General features: G+C 44.0%; 1 non-coding gene across 1 annotated transcript; it reads right to left on the minus strand.

Annotated features, from left to right (window-relative positions):
* Positions 1 to 1,712: 1,712 nt before the first annotated feature.
* On the minus strand, positions 1,713 to 1,819 carry LOC138570560 (U6 spliceosomal RNA). The gene has a single exon (XR_011303600.1). It is a non-coding gene; the product is annotated as a U6 spliceosomal RNA (small nuclear RNA).
* Positions 1,820 to 10,223: the final 8,404 nt, after the last annotated feature.

Raw genomic sequence — 10,223 nt, forward strand, 5'->3', positions numbered from 1 at the left:
TCAAGGGATAGCACATCTGACTGTGAGTCCGTTAATTGTTAGTCCAAATCCTACCCGTTTCGACATTTTTCCAGGCTTTTTGTTTCATTTCTTAACAGATCCATTCCTATGTACCTCTGTGTTTTCAACAGAGTTTTCATTGTAAGGGAGGGACATACAGTATGCCTTAAACATTCCTGGGCTGCGAAGACTCTATGTAAAAGCAAGAGTAGAGTACAGCTTAATAAATAATCAGCAGGACACTCTAGACCTTCCCCAAAAAACATAACATTATTTCTCTGCATGTATGTGCGTTGAACAGCGCAAGTAGTTTGGTTAATGTCAGTGGATAAATGTCACTTTCCCACAGCGCAGAACAAAATCACTTGTACAGGCCGCTTCTGCAAAAGCATTACCGCTGTAGAAAGCAGTGAAAAGGTGAGGCAGTGTGCAGTCACCCCTGACCCTTCACTGCCCTGATCGGCCACGATCAGCCAAGGACCTTTCTATGAGAGCTGACGGTGGAGTTTTTCTGGACCTCGGTAACTTAGGGAGACATGGCTAAAGGGATCCTCAATCAACGGCCCAGTCTTTGCTTTGTGGCCTGTCCGAATATTTCTGTTCTCCAAATTACCTGCTGCTGCCCAGGTGTCAGCTGGTGAGATGGAATGACGTCCCAGGGATGATCCTGGCAGATGATTTGCATAGGCACACCCCCTCTCCCTCTGTCTTAGCCCTGCTTACTCCACAATAGCAAGTATCTGGGGAAAATATAGTGGTCGAGTTAGGGTAGCAGTAACTAGCCAATCTGAGGAAATAAATCTGGGGCGCTTGGCGACTTGTGGGGAACAACTGCAGAGCTCAGTGCCCAGAACGTTGTGGCACAGGGAGGAGGTCTGTGGGATTTCAGTAACGTAGAGACATGCAACCTGGTCGGGAGTGCTTCAGGTCTTCTTCCTTGCATGTTCCAAGCAACTCAACAAAGCATCAACAGGCTGAGATACCAGCTAATGAGCCCCTTTCCACTTGATTTAAAGCCTAAAATCTTTTCCATGCAAACACATAGCCCCCAAATATCATATTTTCTTTGTTTTTGCTCTCTCAGTCTCTCTCACTCCCCCTCCCTCCTACCCTCCCCTCCTTCCCGCCCTCACTCTTTCTCCCCCCCACAAACCTCCCTTTCCCTCTCACTCTTCCTCTTCCTCTCCCTACCATTCATTTTAAGTTTTCATGCACTGCAGCACATTGTGACAATGGTATTTCACAATGAAACTGTTTGTTGATTTCTTTTTTGATTTCTGTAACTTTCAAACTAAAAGCAGCCAAATCCGGAGTACAACGCTCCGCTCCAATTAAAGATTAAGGCCTAGAAGCAAGTAAAGCTGTAGTTCAGAGCGATGTTTGCAAATAGCACCTTAAAGCAGTTTACGCTGGAGTGCACAACAAGGGGGGAAGTGATAATACTGAGTTTGGTAAAATGGGATAAAAAAAATCAAAAGACGCGTGCCACTTCTAAAAGTGCAAGCCAAGAAATTGAAGGCGACGGGGCTGTTCATTCAGTCAATAGGACTCACAAGTAAAAGGCTCCGGAGGCATTAGTGTTGAATTTGGCTCAAAATGTATTGTGTTGTCGTGTAATATGTATGAACATACAATTTCAATCTTCATTAAAAAAGATGTATTAAAAAAATAAAGCCTTGCAAATTAAGAAAGTTTCTGTCCTGTCATGTGCCAAAAATAGTGAATGCTTTACGAATGTGCGTGCCATCCTTTAGAGCAGGGGCCAATTTAATTTTCCCATTATCATTCCAATATTAGTACATGTGTTGCTGAAGCAAGCGCAAAGGGAGAGTCAATCAAACCATTGATTTGGACCTCCAGTCAAAGGTTTGCCATACCAAATGTCCTTATGTCAGAGGGCAGAAAGTCAAAACACCATTTAGATATCGGGTGGTATGAAATGAAGAGGCAAACAACAGTGAATAAGCATTCTTTGCTGCTGTATTGATCTGGTCCTAAAGGGGTTGGTTTAATGCCAATTATATTTAAAGATTCATGCTCCAGGGTGCTTGCAAAATGACACCAACCCCCTCCCCATCACAATGGCTGGGTGATGCAAGCCTGAGAACATCACAATAGACCCATAGACATGAGAACAACTCTGTACCTCTGAGTGTATGTGGGCCCATGGCTGTATCAAGGACAAGGCAGAACAGGAGGTGGCTTATGGCGCCAGTTCCAGAGGCTGTCCAATTGATCCCTGTAAGCAACAAATGTTGGACCATCCTTTAAGAGATTCTGAGGCTGATTTCAATGTTAACTTTGCTGCTGATTTTAGGATTGGTCAACCTTCGACCCAAATCTAGTTTGCTTGGATAAGCCCTGGAAATCTTTTACAGCTTGTACTGGTGGGAGATGATGTGAGTTTATCAAGAGCAACGGGATATGAGGCATGTGAGCCACAAAAAGCAGTTCTAGGATTTTTTATAAGAAAGCCGCTTTAAGAAGGAAGTTTGGACAACCCTACTGAGAGCAAAAGTATTACACAAAAGGTAAGGGGGTCAGTGGGTCAACCGATAGCACATTTGACTGTGAGTCAGTTTATTGTAAGTACAAATACTACCAGTTTCGACATTTCCCAGGCTTTTTGTTTAATCTCCTAACAGACCCATTCCTATGTACCTCTATTTTCATTGTAAGCGAGGGACATACCGTATGCCTTAAACATTCCTGGGCTGCGAAGACTCTATGTAAAAGAAAGAGTAGCAGACAGCTTAATAAATCATCAGCAGGACCCTCTATACCTTCCCCAAAAAACATAAAATGATTTCTCTGCATGTATGTGAGTTGAGCAGCGCAAGTAGTTTGGTTAATGTCAGTGGATAAATGTCACTTTCACACAGTGCAGAACAGAATCACTTGTACAGGCCACTTCTGCAAAAGCATTACCAGTGTAGAAAGCAGTGAAAAGGTGAGGCAGTGTACAGTCACCCCCGACCCTTCACTGCCCTGATCGGCCACGATCGGCCAAGGACCTCTCTATGAGAGCTAAGGGTGGAAATTGTCTGGTGCTCGGTAACTTAGGGAGACATGGCTAAAGGGATCCTCAATCAACAGCCCAGCATTTGCTTTGTGGCCTGTCCGTATATGTCTGTTCTCCAAATTACCTGCCGCAGCCCAAATGTCAGCTGGTGAGATGGAATGACGTACCAGGCAGGATCCTGGCAGGTGATTTGCATAGGCACATCCCCTCTCCCTCTCTCTTAGCCCTGCTTACTCCACAGTAGCAAGTATCTAGGGAAAATACAGTGGTCGAGGTGGGGTATCAGTAACTAGCCACTCTGAGAAAGTAAATCTGGGGCGCTACGCGACTTGTGGGGAACAACTGCAGAGCTCAGTGCCCAGAACTTTGTGGCACAGGGAGGAGGTCTGTGGGATATCAGTAACTTGGAGACATGCAACCTGGTTGGGAGTGCTTCAGGTCTCCTTCCTTGCATGCTCCAAGCAACTCAACAAAGCATCAACAGACTGAGATACCAGCCACAGAGCCACTTTCCACTTGATTTAAAGCCTAAACTCTTTTCCATGCAAACACATAGTCCCCAAATACATATTTTCTTTGTTTTCTCTCTCTTTATCTCTCTCTACCTCCCTCCCTCCCTCCTGCCTTCCCTCCTGCCCTCTGTCTTTTTCCCCCGCCCAGCTCCCTCTCCCTCTCACTCTTCCTCTTCTCCCTTCCATTCATTTTAAGTTTTCATGCACTGCAGCACATTGTGACAATGGTATTTCACAATGAAACTGTTTGAAAGTTACACAAATCAAAAAAGAAATCAACCAACTAAAAGCAGCCAAATCCGGAGTACAATGCTCAGCTCCAATTAAAGATTAAGGCCTAGAAGCAAGTAAAGCTGTAGTTCAGAGCGATGTTTGCAAATAGCAGCTTGAAGCAGTTTACGCTGGAGTGCACAACAAGGGGGAAAGAGATAATACTGAGTTTGGTAGAATGGGATCGAAAAACAAAAGAAGCGTGCCACTTCTAAAAGTACAAGTCAAGAAATTGAAGGGGACTGGGCTGTTTATTCAGTCAATAGGACTCACAAGTAAAAGGCTTCAGAGGCATTAGTGTTGAATTTGGCGCAAAATGTATTGTGTTGTCGTGTAATATGCATGAACATACAATTTCAATCTTCATTAAAAAAGATGTATTAAAAAATAAAGACTTGCAAATTAAGAAAGTTTCTGTCCTGTCATGTGCCAACAATAGTGAATGCTTTAAAAATGTGCGTGTCATCCTTTAGAGCAGGAACCAATTCCATTTTCCCATTATCATTCCAATATTAGTACATGTGTTGCTGAGGCACATAGGAATGGACCTGTTAAGAAATTAAACAAACACCTGGAAAAATGTTGAAACAGGTAGAATTTGGACTTACAATAAACTGACTCACCGTCAGAGGTGCCATCCCTTGACCCACTGACCCCCTTACCTTTTGTGTAATCCTTTTGCTCTCAGCAGGGTTTTCCAAAGTTCCTTACTTAAAGCGGCTTTCTTATAAAAAAAAAATCCAAGACCTGTTTTTTATGGCCCACATGCCTCATATCCCGTTGCTCCCGATAAACTCACATCATCTCCCACCAATACAAGCTGTAAAAGATGTCAAGTGCATAGCCAAGAAAACTAGACGTGGGTCAAAGGTTGAGCAATCCTTAAATTAGCAGCAAAAATAACATTGAAATCAGCCTCAGAATCTCTTAAAGGATGGGCCAACATTGATTGCTTGCAGGGCGCAATCGGGCAGCCTCTGGTGCTGACGCCTTAAGGCAAGCGCAAAGGGAGAGCCAACCAAACCATTGATTAGGACCTCTGGACTTTCTGCCCTTTGACATAAGGACGTTTGATATGGCAAACGTTTGACCAAACACAATTTAGATGTTGGATGGTATGAAATTAAGGGGCAAACAGCAATACACCAGCATTCTTTGCTGCTGTACTGATCTGGTCCTAAATGGTTTGGTTTAATGCCAATTATATTTAAAGATAAAAAGATTCATGCTCCAGGATGCTTGCAAATTGACACCCCCTCCCCATCACGATGGCTGGGTGAGGCACGCGTGAGAGCATCGCAGCAGACGCATAGACATGAGAAACACTCTGTACCTCTGAGTGTATGTGGGCCCATGGCTGGATCAAGGACAAGGCAACAACAGGAGATGGTTTAAGGTGTCAGCACCCAGGCAGCCCCATCGCGCGCTGCAAGCATCAGATGTTGGACCATCCTTTAAGAGATTCTGAGGCTAATTTCAATGTTAACTTTGCTGCTGATTTAAGGATTGCTCAACCTTCGACCCACGTCTAGTTTGCTTGGCTAAGCCCTGAAAATCTTTTACAGCTTGTATTGGTGGGAGATGATGTGAGTTTATCAAGAGCAATGGGATATGAGGCATGTGCGCCACAAAATGCTGGTCTAGGATCTTTTATATGAAAGCCACTTTGGAAAACCCTAGTGAGAGCAAAAGGATTACACAAAGGAAAGGGAGTCAGTGGATCAAGGGATAGCACATCTGACTGTGAGTCCGTTAATTGTAAGTCCAAATCCTACCCGTTTCGACATTTTTCCAGGCTTTTTGTTTCATTTCTTAACAGATCCATTCCTATGTACCTCTGTGTTTTCAACAGAGTTTTCATTGTAAGGGAGGGACATACAGTATGCCTTAAACATTCCTGGGCTGCGAAGACTCTATGTAAAAGCAAGAGTAGAGTACAGCTTAATAAATAATCAGCAGGACACTCTAGACCTTCCCCAAAAAACATAACATTATTTCTCTGCATGTATGTGCGTTGAACAGCGCAAGTAGTTTGGTTAATGTCAGTGGATAAATGTCACTTTCCCACAGCGCAGAACAAAATCACTTGTACAGGCCGCTTCTGCAAAAGCATTACCGCTGTAGAAAGCAGTGAAAAGGTGAGGCAGTGTGCAGTCACCCCTGACCCTTCACGGCCCTGATCGGCCACGATCGGCCAAGGACCTCTCTATGAGAGCTGAGGGTGGAGTTTTTCTGGACCTCGGTAACTTAGGGAGACATGGCTAAAGGGATCCTCAATCAACGGCCCAGCCTTTGCTTTGTGGCCTGTCCGAATATTTCTGTTCTCCAAATTACCTGCTGCTGCCCAGGTGTCAGCTGGTGAGATGGAATGACGTCCCAGGGATGATCCTGGCAGATGATTTGCATAGGCACACCCCCTCTCCCTCTGTCTTAGCCCTGCTTACTCCACAATAGCAAGTATCTGGGGAAAATATAGTGGTCGAGTTAGGGTAGCAGTAACTAGCCAATCTGAGAAAGTAAATCTGGGGCGCTTGGCGACTTGTGGGGAACAACTGCAGAGCTCAGTGCCCAGAACGTTGTGGCACAGGGAGGAGGTCTGTGGGATTTCAGTAACGTAGAGACATGCAACCTGGTCGGGAGTGCTTCAGGTCTTCTTCCTTGCATGTTCCAAGCAACTCAACAAAGCATCAACAGGCTGAGATACCAGCCAATGAGCCCCTAATGAGCCCCTTTCCACTTGATTTAAAGCCTAAAATCTTTTCCATGCAAACACATAGCCCCCAAATATCATATTTTCTTTGTTTTCTCTCTCTCAGTCTCTCTCACTCCCCCTCCCTCCTACCCTCCCTCCTTCCCACCCTCACTCTTTCTCCCCCCCACAAACCTCCCTTTCCCTCTCACTCTTCCTCTTCCTACCATTCATTTTAAGTTTTCATGCACTGCAGCACATTGTGACAATGGTATTTCACAATGAAACTGTTTGAAATTTACAGAAATCAAAAAAGAAATCAACCAACTAAAAGCAGCCAAATCCAGAGTACAATGCTCAGCTCCAATAAAAGATTAAGGCCTAGAAGCAAGTAAAGCTGTAGTTCAGAGCGATGTTTGCAAATAGCAGCTTGAAGCAGTTTACGCTGGAGTGCACAACAAGGGGGAAAGAGATAATACTGAGTTTGGTAGAATGGGATCGAAAAACAAAAGAAGCGCGCCACTTCAAAAAGTACAAGTCAAGAAATTGAAGGGGACTGGGCTGTTTATTCAGTCAATAGGACTCACAAGTAAAAGGCTTCAGAGGCATTAGTGTTGAATTTGGCGCAAAATGTATTGTGTTGTCGTGTAATATGCATGAACATACAATTTCAATCTTCATTAAAAAAGATGTATTAAAAAATAAAGACTTGCAAATTAAGAAAGTATCTGTCCTGTCATGTGCCAACAATAGTGAATGCTTTAAAAATGTGCGTGTCATCCTTTAGAGCAGGAACCAATTCCATTTTCCCATTATCATTCCAATATTAGTACATGTGTTGCTGAGGCACATAGGAATGGATCTGTTAAGAAATTAAACAAACACCTGGAAAAATGTTGAAACAGTTAGAATTTGGACTTACAATAAACTGACTTACCGTCAGATGTGCCATCCCTTGACCCACTGACCCCCTTACCTTTTGTGTAATCCTTTTGCTCTCAGCAGGGTTTTCCAAAGTTCCTTACTTAAAGAGGCTTTCTTATAAAAAAAAAATCCAAGACCTGTTTTTTATGGCCCACATGCCTCATATCCCGTTGCTCCCGATAAACTCACATCATCTCCCACCAATACAAGCTGTAAAAGATGTCAAGTGCATAGCCAAGAAAACTAGACGTGGGTCAAAGGTTGAGCAATCCTTAAATCAGCAGCAAAAATAACATTGAAATCAGCCTCAGAATCTCTTAAAGGATGGGCCAACATTGATTGCTTGCAGGGCGCAATCGGGCAGCCTCTGGTGCTGACGCCTTAAGGCAAGCGCAAAGGGAGAGCCAACCAAACCATTGATTAGGACCTCTGGACTTTCTTCCCTTTGACATAAGGACATTTGATATGGCAAACGTTTGACGAAACACAATTTAGATGTTGGATGGTATGAAATTAAGAGGCAAACAGCAATACACCAGCATTCTTTGCTGCTGTACTGATCTGGTCCTAAATGGTTTGGTTTAATGCCAATTATATTTAAAGATAAAAAGATTCATGCTCCAGGATGCTTGCAAATTGACACCCCCTCCCCATCACGATGGCTGGGTGAGGCACGCGTGAGAGCATCGCAGCAGACGCATAGACATGAGAAACACTCTGTACCTCTGAGTGTATGTGGGCCCATGGCTGGATCAAGGACAAGGCAACAACAGGAGATGGTTTAAGGTGTCAGCACCCAGGCTGCCCCATCGCGCGCTGCAAGCATCAGATGTTGGACCATCCTTTAAGAGATTCTGAGGCTAATTTCAATGTTAACTTTGCTGCTGATTTAAGGATTGCTCAACCTTCGACCCACGTCTAGTTTGCTTGGCTAAACCCTGAAAATCTTTTACAGCTTGTATTGGTGGGAGATGATGTGAGTTTATCAAGAGCAATGGGATATGAGGCATGTGCGCCACAAAATGCTGGTCTAGGATCTTTTATATGAAAGCCACTTTGGAAAACCCTAGTGAGAGCAAAAGGATTACACAAAGGAAAGGGAGTCAGTGGATCAAGGGATAGCACATCTGACTGTGAGTCCGTTAATTTTAAGTCCAAATCCTACCCGTTTTGACATTTTTCCAGGCTTTTTGTTTCATTTCTTAACAGATCCATTCCTATGTACCTCTGTGTTTTCAACAGAGTTTTCATTGTAAGGGAGGGACATACAGTATGCCTTAAACATTCCTGGCAGGGAAGACTCTATGTAAAAGCAAGAGTAGAGTACAGCTTAATAAATAATCAGCAGGACACTCTAGACCTTCCCCAAAAAACATAACATTATTTCTCTGCATGTATGTGCGTTGAACAGCGCAAGTAGTTTGGTTAATGTCAGTGGATAAATGTCACTTTCCCACAGCGCAGAACAAAATCACTTGTACAGGCCGCTTCTGCAAAAGCATTACCGCTGTAGAAAGCAGTGAAAAGGTGAGGCAGTGTGCAGTCACCCCTGACCCTTCACTGCCCTGATCGGCCACGATCAGCCAAGGACCTCTCTATGAGAGCTGAGGGTGGAGTTTTTATGGACCTCGGTAACTTAGGGAGACATGGCTAAAGGGATCCTCAATCAACGGCCCAGTCTTTGCTTTGTGGCCTGTCCGAATATTTCTGTTCTCCAAATTACCTGCTGCTGCCCAGGTGTCAGCTGGTGAGATGGAATGACGTCCCAGGGATGATCCTGGCAGATGATTTGCATAGGCACACCCCCTCTCCCTCTGTTTTAGCCCTGCTTACTCCACAATAGCAAGTATCTGGGGAAAATATAGTGGTCGAGTTAGGGTAGCAGTAACTAGCCAATCTGAGAAAGTAAATCTGGGGCGCTTGGCGACTTGTGGGGAACAACTGCAGAGCTCAGTGCCCAGAACGTTGTGGCACAGGGAGGAGGTCTGTGGGATTTCAGTAACGTAGAGACATGCAACCTGGTCGGGAGTGCTTCAGGTCTTCTTCCTTGCATGTTCCAAGCAACTCAACAAAGCATCAACAGGCTGAGATACCAGCCAATGAGCCCCTTTCCACTTGATTTAAAGCCTAAAATCTTTTCCATGCAAACACATAGCCCCCAAATATCATATTTTCTTTGTTTTCTCTCTCAGTCTCTCTCACTCCCCCTCCCTCCTTCCCGCCCTCACTCTTTCTCCCCCCACAAACCTCCCTTTCCCTCTCACTCTTCCTCTTCCTCTCCCTACCATTCATTTTAAGTTTTCATGCACTGCAGCACATTGTGACAATGGTATTTCACAATGAAACTGTTTGTTGATTTCTTTTTTGATTTCTGTAACTTTCAAACTAAAAGCAGCCAAATCCGGAGTACAACGCTCCGCTCCAATTAAAGATTAAGGCCTAGAAGCAAGTAAAGCTGTAGTTCAGAGCGATGTTTGCAAATAGCACCTTAAAGCAGTTTACGCTGGAGTGCACAACAAGGGGGAAAGTGATAATACTGAGTCTGGTAAAATGGGATAAAAAAAATCAAAAGACGCGTGCGACTTCTAAAAGTGCAAGCCAAGAAATTGAAGGCGACGGGGCTGTTCATTCAGTCAATAGGACTCACAAGTAAAAGGCTCCGGAGGCATTAGTGTTGAATTTGGCTCAAAATGTATTGTGTTGTCGTGTAATATGTATGAACATACAATTTCAATCTTCATTAAAAAAGATGTATTAAAAAAATAAAGCCTTGCAAATGAAGAAAGTTTCTGTCCTGTCATGTGCC

The sequence above is a fragment of the Ambystoma mexicanum genome, chromosome 2q (assembly GCF_040938575.1).
Source record: "Ambystoma mexicanum isolate Mex_15411 chromosome 2q, UKY_AmexF1_1, whole genome shotgun sequence".
Taxonomy (NCBI): Eukaryota; Metazoa; Chordata; class Amphibia; order Caudata; family Ambystomatidae; genus Ambystoma; species Ambystoma mexicanum.